This window comes from Capra hircus, chromosome 6 (genome assembly GCF_001704415.2).
Source record: "Capra hircus breed San Clemente chromosome 6, ASM170441v1, whole genome shotgun sequence".
NCBI lineage: Eukaryota > Metazoa > Chordata > Mammalia > Artiodactyla > Bovidae > Capra > Capra hircus.
Genome location: NC_030813.1, coordinates 72251042 through 72266139, shown reverse-complemented (window position 1 = coordinate 72266139; position 15098 = coordinate 72251042). Strand labels below are relative to the sequence as shown.

The following is a 15098-nucleotide window of genomic DNA, read 5'->3' as shown; positions in this document are numbered from 1 at the left end:
CACATTTTTTCACCATTAAGCAAAATATTCAGTTCAGTTCAGTCAGTTCAGTTCAGTCACTCAGTCGTGTCTGACTCTTTGCGACCCCATGAATCGCAGCACGCCAGGCCTCCCTGTCCATCACCAGCTCCCAGAGTTCACTCGGACTCAGGTTCATTGAGTCAGTGATGCCATCCAGCCATCTCATCCTCTGTTGTCCCCTTCTCCTCCTGCCTCCAATCCCTCCCAGCATCAGAGTCTTTTCCAATGAGTCAACTCTTCCCATGAGGTGGGCAAAGTACTGGAGTTTCAGCTTCAGCATCATTCCCTCCAAAGAAATCCCAGGGCTATGGATTTTCATCACTGTCCTTTATTAAGTTGAAGAAATTCCTTTCCACTCCCAATTTTGAGTATTTTTTTATCGTGTAAGGGTATTGGATTTTGTTACTTTCAGCTCCATCAGCTGAGATGTTGTGGTTTGTGTCCTTTATTTTAATATAGTGTATTATATTGATTGATTTGGACCTAAAACTAACTTTGTATTTCTGGCTTAAATTCCATTAAGTCATGCCGTATTATCCTTTCTATATGTTGTTAAGGTTCAGTTTGCTAGTATTTTGTTTTGGATTTTTATGTCTTGATTCCTTAGAGATACTGGTCTGTAATTTTCTTTTTCTGCGATGTCTTTGCCTGGTTTTGGTATTAAGGTAACAGTGGCCTCACAGAATGAGCTAGAAAGTTTCCTCCTATTTGCCACATTCGTTCTCAAGTGGAAGCCTCTGCTTATACCATTTCTGACTGGAAACATCCATGCCTTGTCTCTCAGCCACTTCAAGTCCTATCACTTGTTGGGAGATGACAGCTCAAGGCCTGAGCCCATTCCTGTCCTGCTCCAGCCCCAGGGTGAGCTCACCCTCCAGGGAGCCCCTTCAGCTCTTAACATGCTTACAGCTGGCACTTACTGTAAAGTGCTGTAGCTGTGTGTGATATAGTCAATGCCACGTGTTAAGCAGAAACTGGAAGTAGGACAAGTGCTGTCCCCGTAAGCAGCAGAACCTCCGTCAGGCAGCCGAGGGCCAAAGGATACCCGAGCTTAGTGACCCAGGGCCAGCAGGACAACCTGGGGCCACGTGACTAGCTCCTAGCACAGCTGCAGCAGGACAGAGGCAGAGCAATGGACGGTTCCGCGTGCACTCACTACTGTTTGCACGGTGCCTCAGTGACTTACCAGTGACCGGCAGAGCAATGGATGGTTCCGCATGCACTCACTACTCTCTGCACAGTGCCTCAGTGACTTACCAGCAAGTCATTCTCTAGCTCTAGTTTTCTCATCTTTGAAATGGGAGGAATAATGTCAATCTCAGAGAGTCATGGTAAATATTACATGAATTCACCTACATAAAACACATTTGTATTAAGTGTAACACGTGGTAACTTTAATATGCACCAATGGATATTCTCTGAGGGGGAAAAAATTGTGGTTAAAGGAATCTTGGAAATGCTGCAAACGACAGCTCTCTTCTTGGAAATTCCCAGGGCCCAATGGCATAGTAAAAGCTCCGAGTAAAAGCTCCTGGTAAAAGCTTTTTACATAGGTAAAAATTCTTTACCTATGTAAAGAATTCTGTTTAATTCGTTTCGGTCCAGGATTTCCCAGAGCCGTTTGTCAAAATGACTCTCTCCCTCTTTTGAAATTTAAAATCTATTTAGCACACTTTGGGAAACACCGTATTAGCTGTCTTTAGTTAATAAAGGAAGTCATATTAAACTGTTAAAAACTGATCATGTTTTACTGTTTTGCTTTTCCCACTGGCATGTATAATTTAAAAGTAGCAGCCTAGGAGAAATAAAGGCTTCTAACCTAGAGAAAGAACAGAATGCTTTAAGAGCCAAAGGAAATGAGAAATTTCAGGCAGAAGGAACAGATCAATAATGAGCTATTTTTGGCCATGGAGACATTTCTAGAATTACAGATTCTTGGAGTTTGACAGCATGTTAAAGTTCAGCTCCTTTAAATTCCTACCCGGTGCAGAAATTGCCCTTCATCAGTTCCAATCCCCCTGGCATACACCCAGCCTCTCCATTTTTAAACAGCTCTAGTAATTATGAAGTTCTCCTTCACACTGGGCTGAAGTCTGCCTCCTTGGAGCCTCCACCTGAGATCACATTCACAGAATTTTGAGCTTTGTATTTTAGTACTAGCTGCCCGTTTTGGAGATTAACAAATAAAATACACTACGTATATATATACTTTTTGAATCCTACACAACGTATCTGTTAATTGAGCAGTGAACTGAAAATAAGAATTGTTAGAAGCAGCATTTTCATCTTCTCCTTCTGTAAATAGGGCAGATAATCAGAAGTTCAGCTATACTGTAAATGATGCATGTAATATTTACTTCATGGGTGGAATTATTTTTCAATTGGAAATTTCTGGGACTTCCCTGGTAGTACAATGGATAAGAATATGCCTCCCAACACAGGGGTGAGGTCAGTCCCTGGTCTGGGAAGATTCTACATGCCCTGGAGCAACTAAGCCCAAGCGCCTACACCTACTGAAGCCCGAGCACCTACAGCTTGTGCTTTGCAGCAAGATAAGTCACCTCAATGAGAAACCTGGGCACCGCAACAAAGAGCAGCCCCTGCTGGCCACAGCTAGAAAAAGCCTGCCTGCAGCAATGACGATCCAAAGCAGCAATAAATATATAAATAATTTAATAATTAAAAAATAATTTCTGAGATGAAAACAGGAACACATATATTTTAAGGAACTTCTATTTTCCTATTTTTTAAATTTTAAAGATATTTAATGAGCCATTTTAAAACTCACTGGCCCAAGTTTATCCTTCTAGCTTCCTGTATTATACAAATGTGTTAAACAATTAAAATACAGCATATGTTTCATAAATATAGATTTATTAATAAGAACAGGTAACATTACATATATTTAATGGAAATGCAGCTGTTAGCTTCAATGTAGATTTCCCCAAGGCTTTGTAAAACTTTAAACCTTAAGGAAAAACCTAAAGGGTAATTGGAATACCAATTAAGTGGGATGAGAACCAGAGTCTAGGGTCTTCTGAGTCTAATTTAGTTCAACAAGAAATCAGAGACTTGACAGAGCTATAAAAAGGATAAGTTGTGCTTTCATAGGACAGTCCTTCTATAGGAGAACTTTCCAGACCTGAGCTCAGATTTTGCATTAAACCGCTAGTCGGTCATATTTTAGCATCTGTACCTCATTCTGATGTGTGAAGCAAAAAGTTTCACAGTCTTTCTTTGCAAAGGAAGAAACTGAAGTAAAATCAAAACTGATTCATGCTGAACAATACTCAATTCTACATCAGTACTGACATTCCAACAATTGGGTTTAGTTTGGCGATAGCTGTGTTCTCTTTCAGTGAGATCGTTTCCTTTGGTCAGTAGTTTCCTTACTAAAGACAATGGCAAACAAATAAGGGGCCTGTGGAGAAAAGGAGTTGGCGTTACTCGGAACTAACAGATGTTGTGGGCACTGTAAAGCTTATGTGGATGGCTTGCTTGAGGATTCTGTAATCTGGGCTCAACTGCAGTTGACAACACTATACCCACAGATAGACCACTGAGGATGTTTTTGTTTTTGTCCTTGAAACACAATAAGAATATCACAGATTACATCATCTATGCCATCAACACGTACTTATGCATTGCCAAGCATTCACAGGAAACACTTTCTGAGAGCCCAAGATGAGGCTGAATAAAACCAAGTCCCTGACTTCACAGAACTGACAGGTGAGTGAGAGAGACAGACAAGCCCATCAATAACATCCAGAGAAGGCGACAAGCTCTTTGCTGGAGCCAGGCTCCCGATGCTGGAGGAATGCTGTCAAGGGCAAACAAACCAGAACTGGTAGTGGGAAAGGGCTTCTCAGAGGAGCTGACCTCAGAGCTGTCAGGAGCAGAGCTTAAGCATCTCTGACTCTGACTTCAATTCCCAGCACTCCGGTGAGAAAGTACTGCCTGACCCTGCTTGTCTAGGTTCTTGACACTGTCACAGCCAGACATAGTGTCTGTGCTCTAAGAGGAGGAGAAAGGGAGAGAGAAGGAGGAGAGAGCAGAGACGGGGGAGAGAGAGGAGAGAGTAGAGATGGGGAGGGAGAGAGAGGAGAGAGTAGAGATGGGGAGGGAGAGAGGAGGAGGAGAGAGCAGAGACAGGGGGAGAGAGAGCAGAGAGTAGAGATAGGGAGGGAGAGAGAAGAGAGCAGAGACAGGGGGAGAGAGAGGAGAGAGTAGAGATGGGGAGGGAGAGAGAGGAGAGAGCAGAGACAGGGGGAGAGAGAGGAGGAGGAGAGAGAAGAGACAGGGGGAGAGAGAGGAGGAGGAGAGAGCAGAGACAGGGGGAGAGAGAGCAGAGAGTAGAGATGGGGAGGGAGAGAGAAGAGAGCAGAGACAGGGGGAGAGAGAGGAGAGAGTAGAGATGGGGAGGGAGAGAGAGGAGAGAGCAGAGACAGGGGGAGAGAGAGCAGAGAGTAGAGATGGGGAGGGAGAGAGAGGAGAGAGTAGAGATGGGGAGAGAGAGAGGAGGAGAGAGTAGAGATGGGGAGAGAGAGAGGAGGAGGAGAGAGCAGAGACAGGGGGAGAGAGAGGAGGAGGAGAGAGCAGAGACAGGGGGAGAGAGAGGAGGAGGAGAGAGCAGAGACAGGGGGAGAGAGAGGAGAGAGTAGAGATGGGGAGGGAGAGAGAGGAGAGAGCAGAGACAGGGGGAGAGAGAGCAGAGAGTAGAGATGGGGAGGGAGAGAGAGGAGAGAGTAGAGATGGGGAGGGAGAGAGAGGAGAGAGTAGAGATGGGGAGGGAGAGAGAGGAGAGAGTAGAGATGGGGAGGGAGAGAGGAGGAGGAGAGAGCAGAGACAGGGGGAGAGAGAGCAGAGAGTAGAGATGGGGAGGGAGAGAGGAGGAGGAGAGAGCAGAGACAGGGGGAGAGAGAGGAGGAGGAGAGGGAGAAGGGATGGAGGAGAGCAGAGAAGAGGGGAGACAGGTGGAGAGAGAACAAGGAGCAGAAACTGAAAGCTCATGGGAGGCAGGTTCTGGAAGTTGCAAGAGATGGCCAGGGGTATGAGGGTGACATCCTGTGCCCCAGCAGTCTGTGTACTCAACATGGGTGTGAAACCTTTCTGTTTGCCAGGCAGTGGGACAGGGGACACAGTCTCCTTCAATCCAAGAAAGCTTGTTGAGCTAAGGCAGTGAGCTGCCACTTTCCTCAGGGCAAGGGCAGCAAGAAGGAGCCTTAGACTCTGGTGCTCTCCTGGCAAGTGAGACCCAAGTGCCAGCTCCCCGAGGCGTCTGCGTAGAGCAAGCCCCCCATGCACCCCACTCCTCCACCTTCCCAGAGGTGGAACCCGGGCGAGGTGGCCCTGCCTCCCTTGGGACTCCACTCCCCACCCTGGAACTCTGCGGGTCTGGGGGTAAAAAGTGTGAGTGATTACCTCAGACTGCTCTCCAGGGTCTCCTCGTCGGAAGAGAAGGCTCCATTGCTGACACTTTGGGGAGAGCAACACTTGCGCCCCGCAGACGCCTCCTGGGATACCGACGTGCCTTTCTTTTTCCTTTTGCCGAACAACTTCTTAAAAGGCTGGAATTTGCCTCCTTTCTTCTTGTCTGTGGATTACAAGATAAACACGCTGCAGCTGGACAAGGCTGCACCTCTGAGCCTAGAGCGAATTATGACCGGGGCTGCGAGCCGGGGCAAAGGGCGGCCGACGGAGCCAACAGCCACCTGGCCCGGCGCCAGCACGGTCCTCAGGCAGCGGGGCCACACAGCTGCCGGGGCAACGCGCCCCTGGGCAGGGTCTTCTGCCCCACGGGCACCACCAAGGGCTTCCAAGCTTCTTGCTGGCCAGCAGGGCATCCCCTGTGTGCTACATGACGCCAGTGGCTGCTTTCTTTAACAAAGCAGATGGCTGGGGCCCCTTTCCGTGGGAGATGCTGAGAAAAACACCTAAGTTAGACAGGTGGTTAAAAGGTTTTATATATAGATAGATAAGATAGATACACATATAACTTGATATATATATATATTTATACACACACACACACACACACACACACACACACACACACACAATCTTCCCTGAGAATCACTCTCTTTCAGCCTTTATTAGGTAATAGAAGATAACTGCTAACTCTTGGCATAAGCTTTGCCCCCAATTCCCTCCATCCCCATATATTTGCAGTTTATTCCTCTTGTCTCCTTTTAAGACATACTATGAAGAGCCCCAGAGGAGCTGTTATGAACATCTTTCCATATATTATTAGATCCAGTCAGGACCCAGTCTTACTGCCAGCACTTTCTACAGATATTTTAGGTAATACCTTTCAGTTCTGCTCCTTCATATACAAATTCCTCTAAATTTCTCCACTCCTACACCCCAGAAGAGAAAGTGTAAATCAACCTCTACTAGCAGAAGCTTCCTCTCAGATCTTTCCTTTCAAAAGCTTAAAGAGTCATTTATCCAGAGGCCAATCTTTTTCTTTTTTTTTTAAATTATTTAGCCCTCTCTGTGTATGACTGCTGGCTCAGCAGGTAAAGAATCAGCCTGCAATGCGGGAGACACAGGAGATGCAGGTTCGATCTCTGGGTTGGGAAGATCCCCTAGAGAAGTGGCAACCACTCCAGTATTCTTGCCTGGAGAATTCCATGAACAGAGGAGTCTGGTGGGCTATAGTCCATGGGGTCGCAAAGAGTCGGACATGACTGAATGAGCGTGCACGTATTTGACACACGTATGACTGCTGTAAGGACTTAACAGATATTACCTCAGTTATCCTCAAAACTACCTGGGAAGTAGATACTGCAAACATCTCTGTTTTCTGGATGAGAAACCTGAGCCCAGAGAGACGAAATTACTTGTCTGTGTCATGGGAAACATATCTTGAAAGCTGGAGTCAGGAGCTTTGAGGGGAAAGGAGAGATGAACGTTCTACGTATGGAAAAGTACCTGCACAATGCACACAGGACTGAGCCCTCATCTGGGTGTCAAGTCCCCAGACCTCTGCTGTCCAGAGATCTGTGTCCCAAAACAAGGCTAATGATGTTCAAGATGGTCATCTCATTTCCTCTCGTGATCTGCAGTTCTGGCCTTACTAAGAGCTCACAGAAAATCTGATGTGAGGAAGAAGTGGTTTAAACTACTTTGCCCTAAGCAGTGGTGAGAGAAAGTGAGGAAGCATAAAGAATAATTACCAATTACAAAAAGATAACAGTCTGGGATCCTTAGTATAGTTGCAAACACACCTTCAAACTTCATCGATCCCTGAAATAACATATTGTATCCCCCTTAAAAGGAAAGGAGATTGATAACATAGTAAATAAAGCACTGTTAGGCATGTAGTCCTCAAAAAGAGTTAAACTGTTTAAAAGACAAGGAAATGTGCAATATAACTGAGATAACATTATTTACAAATGGTAAAAACAAAAAAAAATGGGAGGGTTTAATTTCAAAATGTTTTCAGTGATTATTTATTCAGGCATATAGGTCAGAGATTTTCACAAACCTACTTTTGGTTTCCATCAGTAAAGTCTCCAATGGCTAATTTAAAAAATTATAATCAGTAGATTTTGAAGACCATCACAGAACATTAGGTAAGTGTTAGAAGAAGTGACTTCATGTGTTTTCCTCGGTGGTTAAGAATCCACCTTCCAATGCAGGGGATTCTGGGGGGGATCCCTTGTTAGGGAACTGAGATCCCACATGCCGCTGGACAACTAAGACCATATACTGCAACTGGAGAGAAACTTGAGACCCAACAAAAGATCCCGTGTGCCACAATTAGGACCCAAGGAAGCCAAAAATAAACTTTTTTTTTTTTAAAAAGAATTGACTCTATATAAAATGAGTCAATTTAAAAATTTAAGCTAATAACATTCTGTAAGGTGCCACAAGTATTATTACATTACTATATAACTGGTCTTTGGCACTGCCTGATGAAATAAATGAGTACAGTACTTTCTCCATGACTGTCCACGGTTCAAAATATGTAACTGACATCACATCTAATTTCTAGGTCGACTGCATTAGTAAATGGTCAAACAGCAATTTATGCTATATTTCATTTATTTGCGAGGTAAAATTCTCCTTTTATATCAATTGCTTCTCTTCCCACTGTAGAAATACCTAACCTCAAGTTTTCTAATTGGAAATATTCTAAAAGACCATGCTGCTAAGTCACTTCAGTCGTGTCCGACTCTATGCGACCCCGGAGACGGCAGCCCACCAGGCTCCCCCATCCCTGGGATTCTCTAGGCAAGAATACTGGAGTAGGTTGCCATTTCTAAAAGACCATAGTAGAGTTCTAAAAATATCAGTTATGATGACATTATTACCCCCAGCCTGGGTCCACAAATAAAGCTTTTAAGCTAAGTAGAGAATTTAAGATTTTTAGAATTTACTGATAGGAAAAAAGTCATCCCTTGCTCCGAAGTTAAGGTGGATTTGATGGGGTTCAATTGAGCTGGAACCAAGGGAGTTATCTATAATTAAAGGCAAATTAAATGACAGTTTCTTGAATGGTTATTTAATTGATGGGTGACTTGGCCTACATGGTCAGGCAAGAAGGCTGATGAGGGCTTTGGTAATGCCTCAGTGTCTTGAATGGTGGCAGCCACCATATAAAATATTGGCTGCATTGTTCATATTGATGGGGAGGACAGAAAGCGAACAGTCTGGGAGAGGACACCAGGCTATGGCAGCCTTAGCTCAGAAAACTTGGTGGCCTTCATGCAAACACAGAAAGGCCCCCTTCGGGTGACTTGTTCTACAGAGCTGGCTATTTAAGGACTGTTTGTAAACCAATCAGCCTAGCACTTCGTGCTGCATGTTATATGGGTAATCACTTGGCATGAGTCCACACACATCATCGTGAAAGACATATCAAAGTCCAGATGTCAGATAGCACCCTTCTCCTGAATTACTCAGCAAAGGCTATTTCATCAATGCCTTCCTTACTACCAGAAAGGTAAAGGAACAGTAAAACCCACCTGAACTCTGCAACCAATAACCATTCCTCTTACCGCGAAAAAAAAAAAAAAAAAATAGACTCTAAATCCTAGGAACACCAATCTTTCTTCCGAGGAGGAATCATAATACAGAAGCTCTCATTAGAAGTCTGCTTCAAAGTCTTAGTGTTTAGTGACATCTCAATTATTAAACAAAATTTCCCCCATCTCCATTTCCACAATTAATTAATGTTCCTGTTGGAAATATCTTTACATTTTAAATAAAATCCAAAAGTTTACTTTTATGATTATCTTATTATTGACTGCGGCAGTTAACTAATTTTCCAAGATTAACTTTAGAAAGAAAACTTAGTAATTGCAACTAGCAGTTAGGCCCACCCAGTATTCAGACAGCAGACTATGACCAAGCAACCTTAATGTTGTTGTTCAGTCACTCAGTGGTATCTGACTCTTTGCAACCCCATGGACTGCAGCATGCCAGGCTTCCCTGTCCTTCACCATCTCCTGGAGCTTGCTCAAACTCATGTCCGTTGAGTTGGTGATGCCATCCAACCATCTCATCCTCTGTCATCCCCTTCTCCTCCTGCCTTCAATCTTTCCCAGCATCAGGGTCTTTTCTAATGAGTTGGCTCTTTGCATCAGGTGGCCAAAGTATTGGAGCTTCAGTTTCACCATCAGTCCTTCCAATGAATATTCAGGACTGATTTCCTTTAGGATTGACTGATTTGATCTCCTTGCAGGCTAAGGAACTCTCAAGAGTCTTCTCTAACACCATGGTTCAAAAGCATCAATTCAAAAACAAAAACAACAACAACAAAAAAACCAAAAGCATCAATTCTTCGGCACTCAGCCTTCTTTATAGTCCAACTCTCACATCCATACATGAAACTACTAGAAAAACCACAGTTTTGACTATATGGACTTTGTCAGCAAAGTAATGCCTCTGCTTTTAATACGCTGTCTAGGTGTGAACAGTATGAAAAAGCAATCTTAATAGGGAATAAAATTTTATAAATCAGGTAAGGAGTTATACTCTTATTTACTTGACTCCCCAGTTTTATTCTCAATGTTCAGGTCTAAGATCTTCCATATCAAAAAGGCAAGTACCTACATTTTATGAAGCATTTGCAATTCTATACCACAACAACCTTCATGAAAACCTGAGCATACGTCTGTACATATCCTTCATTAAACTTTTTTATGATCAAGTTATGATTTGGCAGCTGTATCAACAGTCTGTCTCCACCACAGAATTAATTGGATGAAGTGAGTGGTCATCACTAGCAGCTCTTTTCTTGACAAATAATGCCAATTGTTATTGTGAATATTTTGTACAGATGGGCCTAAAAAATCAAAGCAGTTTTCACAATGTGGCAAAACAGACAACTTCTGCAATGCTACTATGAAATACTCCCAAAATACGACAGTCATACAGAAGGAGTAGGACATAGCAAAATATTCTCTAACATTAGAATATTTAGGATGGCATTTTATAGCTTTACCACAGAAATTTACCCTTGTTGGGTGGTTAGGGCAGTGGGGAAAGGAGAGAAAGGAGAAGAAATAAGTATCATTTCTACTAAATTTGTTTTTTCTTACTGACTGCGGCTCTAGTTAGGGGTTAAGTGTGTGGGCCCCAGAGATGAGACTGCATATAGTTGGCCTGAATCCTGATCCCATGTCTTGCTAGCTATGAAACATCTGCTTACCAGCCTCTGTGGATATTACCATCTTAAAATGGTAAGACTGAGTTTATAGGAGAAAAACCAGTGGGTATCACATTTTCTTAATATTTCAGCATTTTTCTGCCATAATTTTTCACATGAAAGAACCTATATCTGCATATACACTGCTTCAGGGATCACAATAATTTTCATTCTTTAAGTACTGAATTGAATTAATTTACTCTCATCATTTAATAATTACTTGAGGGGATTTTTTTTTCATTCAAAAAAGTGCTCACTATCTATTATTTCATGGATATAATTACATACCATTTGATGGCTACATCAGTATAATTACTAGTTTATACAGAAGACTCTAAAAATTAAAAACCACTGGGCAAGTCAAGAAAATCTGATTCATTTTTCCATTTGTCATGAGGATGCAACTCTTACATTTTCATTTCTAAACCTAAAATAATAAAAGCATACAATTTCTCTGCATTAGATTTATATAACACCCTTCCAAATGAGAAACAGAGTTTCCTCTCCTAGTTCATTTAGAACATTGTGTCTTAGTCTGGAGTTTCTCAGATTGTGCTCTGTGGGTCAGTACCAAGTTCTTATTCAAAGACCAGTCCACTTGAGAATCCATGTAAAACAAAGTTAAACTTGTTTCTTCACTATGGGACCTTTCAGGGTTTTTAATATGCTGATACTAAGTATTGTGCTCCAGAAGAGCAGCAAATATGCAGTGCTGCCCAAACTTGACTTTCTGAACATCCATCATGACTGGCGCTCCTCTGAATGCACTGGGAAACAATGTCTTCATTCTCTCTATCAAATGTCTTGTAGTTTCTTTAGGTCCCATACTCTTATACACTCTAAATTTCTCCCCTAAATTCCAGAGCACACTGCTCAGTAAACAGGAGTTTACTAGAGTGTAGCTCTAGTGGTCTTTTTTTTTTTTTTTTAACTATTATAGCTTCTTCTCTAAAGTATTCTGATGTTCCAGAATTAAGAGAAGCACTGCAGGATTCCTTTTAAGTTAGAAAAATTACAGGATTCAGGCAATTGCTGTGTACTGTGTCCTAACACAATGCCTGACACAAAACACAATGCCTGACACAAAACAGACACTCGGTATACAGATCAACTGCTCCATTAGAGTCAGATGTGCTTTAGAAATCAGAAGTTTTCAGACTGTATGCTGCTGCTAAGTCACTTTAGTCGTGTCTGATTGTGCGACCCCATAGACAGCAGCCCACTAGGCTCCCCCGTCCCTGAGATTCTCCAGACAAGAACACTGGAGTGGGTTGCCATTTCCTTCTCCAATGCATGAAAGTGAAAAGTGAAAGTGAAGTCACTCAGTTGTGTCCAACTCCCAGTGACCCCATGGACTGCAGCCTACCAGGCTCCTCAGATTGTATAGAGGCATGTTAAAACCCTACGGGTGTGTGTGACAGTACTTTACAATCAAATGCAGTGTTTCTGGAAAACATTTATATTCATCTTAGTGTTAATAAATGAATTTTGCACCAAACTGATAAAGAACCTTTGGGAGTTTGAAAGTACAGATAGGAGGTGATGATCTCTTTAGGCAGTACAGTCAGTCTCACAATCACACTTGTTTTGAAAATGCAAATTTGTTCCAATGTGACTGACACGTGCTGTCTCATCCATGACCAGCGGCAAGTGAGTGCTTGGAAAATTGCTTGCACTCTGCTGAAATGAGATGTGTAGGAACACACAAAACCTCCACCCACACATACCTCAAACATCTACCAGTTCCCCAGATGGCCACCTGTGCTTTGAGATAAACCATGCACACGTGGTGTTGCGGCTTTCTGCCTCCCTTCCACAGCCTCACAGCAACTTCCAAGGTGCAGCCCTCCAACACTCCAATCCACAAGAAAACTCTAGGTCGTTTTCAAGGTAGAATACCATATACATTACAGTAGTGGTCTATTTCATGACCATTTAACATGTGTAAAACTGTGCTACCTTTTTTTTTTTATTAGTGCCTATCCTTTTAAATATGGCACGGATATTTTTTTGTGTTGTGCTGCTCTCCCATTTTCCAACGGGTCCCTGGTTCTCCCTTTGTGATTCAGTATAGCTCATTGATTTTTAGCAACACATATGTCACGTGATAGTAGAACTCACTGTACATACTAAGGAAAACATACTGAAATAGGTTTGTACTGTACTTATTAGATGGATGCAAGGACCAACCAAAGAAAACGTAACTTCTTGGCTGCTTCTTGGGTCCTTTGTTTCTCAAAACCAATTTTTAATTTTCCCAGTTTTTCCCATGACTCTCAGAACCTCCTTTTACAGATTTCACAATAATTCACAAGAGAAACTAAATAATACTGAGAAACAGTTACAGAGGCAGACATCATTTTTAATGTGAAGCCTCAGTGTTTGGCCACATTTCTCCCACATACTAGAAGATGTGTGGGTGGTGGTTCTTTTCACTGCCAATTTCTGTCACTTGAGTTTCAGAGGGTGCTGTGAATCAACACCCAACTCTGAGAGGGAAATACTGGTGAGGGTAGCTGCCTGCTACCTTGCTCTGCAATTTAGTGCAGGAGCAAACTACCTCAGCAAAGGATACCGCTACCCAAGGGCTGAACACCTTAAATTCATTTCAATTCAACACATGTTAACTAAACACCCAGCACCTGCAGGATGTGCATGGGGCCCAGCTGGCAGCACTAATGAGTAAAGAAAGTTTTCGGGACATCTAAGGCTGTATCAGTCAGGGTTCAACAGAGAAACAGAACCAGCAGGAGGTGTTTTTACACAGGCATGTATGACTGTGTGCATGTGTACGTGTGTGTGTGCATGTAAGATCCATTAAGAGATTTATTGCAAAAAACTGGCTTATGCCAGGTGGGGGCTGGCTAAGCAAATCTGAACCCACAGGGCAACTCCTTAGGAAGGGCAGGCTCGAGTCTGCTGCTGGTTCACAGGTGGAATTTCTTTTCTCAGAGAAGCCTCAGCTCTTTTTAAGGTCTTTCAATGTATAGAATCAGGCCCACCCAGATTATACTGAATAATCTCCCTTGCTTAAAGTCAACTGATTATGGACTTTAATTACATACAAAATATCTTCACAGCAACAGTTTAATTAAACAACATTTATGCTTGATTAAATAACTGGGGAGTATACCCTAGCCAAGTTGACACAGCAACAAAATGATCATCAACTCCACCCTCTCAACTTGGCTCTCATGCACACTCACACCACACTTCATTTCCAAATAAAGCCAATAACAAAGTCATACTTTCACTGACATGATACAACTATCCTACGTACATCTGAAAACACCCATTCTGCAGAAGTTCAAAGTCCTTGGGCAATGTTCACACTTTGCCGATAACTTATATACTGAGATATAAAGTGAAAAGTCAAAGTGTCCGCTGCTCAGTTGTGTCTAACTCTTCACAGCCCCATGGACTGCAGCCTGCTAAGCTCCTCCATCTATGGAATTCTCCAGGCAAGAACACTGGGGTGGGTTGCCATTCCCTTCTCCAGGGGATCTTCCTGACCCAGGGATCGAACCTGGGTCTCCTGCATTGCAGGCAGACTCTTTACTGTTTTAGCCAACAGGGAAGCCCCACTGAAATACAAAGTTATTATTAAAACATCTTATGTTCAATGATGAGATAGGAAAACATATTTTTTTTACTATACAGAGAAACATATTCATAACAAAATAAGGAAGAAGTACCCATTACTAGTATGGGTTGTTTCTGCAAAGTCATGTGGTCTTCAGAGCTATCTTCTTTTTAATATTTATTTTTAATTGATTGATGATTGGTTTACAATATTGGTTTGATCATAGCTATCTTCTTCCACTACCCATTGCTTTTGCCCTCAGCAAGGACCTCAGCTGGTTGTGGTTCTTTGCCTGGTGAGTTGATTCACACCTGAAACACCTGGTCCATTAGCTGTCCCAAACTGGGCTGTTGTAGTTTTTGATTACCCCACAGGATGTGGGAATACTAATATGGCCTAAGGGATCTCCAGGAGTCCAGACATACTCTTCCTTGCTTCCATTATATAGTAGCATCAATTTTCCCTTGATAATCAGAGTCAATCACTGCATCCCATTCAGTCTCTTTTCCTTGCCCATTGAATGAGAAGCAGGAGGAACCCACAGGGATCACGTGAATCTCAACAATTCACTATGTTGTCTCCTGGAATCACTGCTGTGTCTACTGGTGGAAATAATCCTCCTACTGTAACTAAGAACTCTAGACAAACAGAAACTAAGGTCAAGGGAACAGGAAGAAAAATTTTCCTAGTGGATCACAGAAAATGAAGCCACTCCCATTTCCACCCACTGATTCCTAGACCAATGAAGCCTGGCTATGAGACAGACATTACTACATATTGGACACTGACATAGAACATATACCATAACCTAGATGACACTGTCCCCGCCCCACAAGG

General features: G+C 42.7%; 1 protein-coding gene across 1 annotated transcript in view; it reads right to left on the bottom strand.

Annotated features, from left to right (window-relative positions):
• KIAA1211 (KIAA1211 ortholog) overlaps positions 1-15098 on the bottom strand; it is a 293290-nt gene that overhangs the window by 52705 nt on the left and 225487 nt on the right. Inside the window, exon 3 of the mRNA XM_018049481.1 lies at positions 5443-5614. The gene's annotated coding sequence lies outside the window, so the exon portion shown is untranslated. The remainder of the gene's footprint in view (positions 1-5442; positions 5615-15098) is intronic.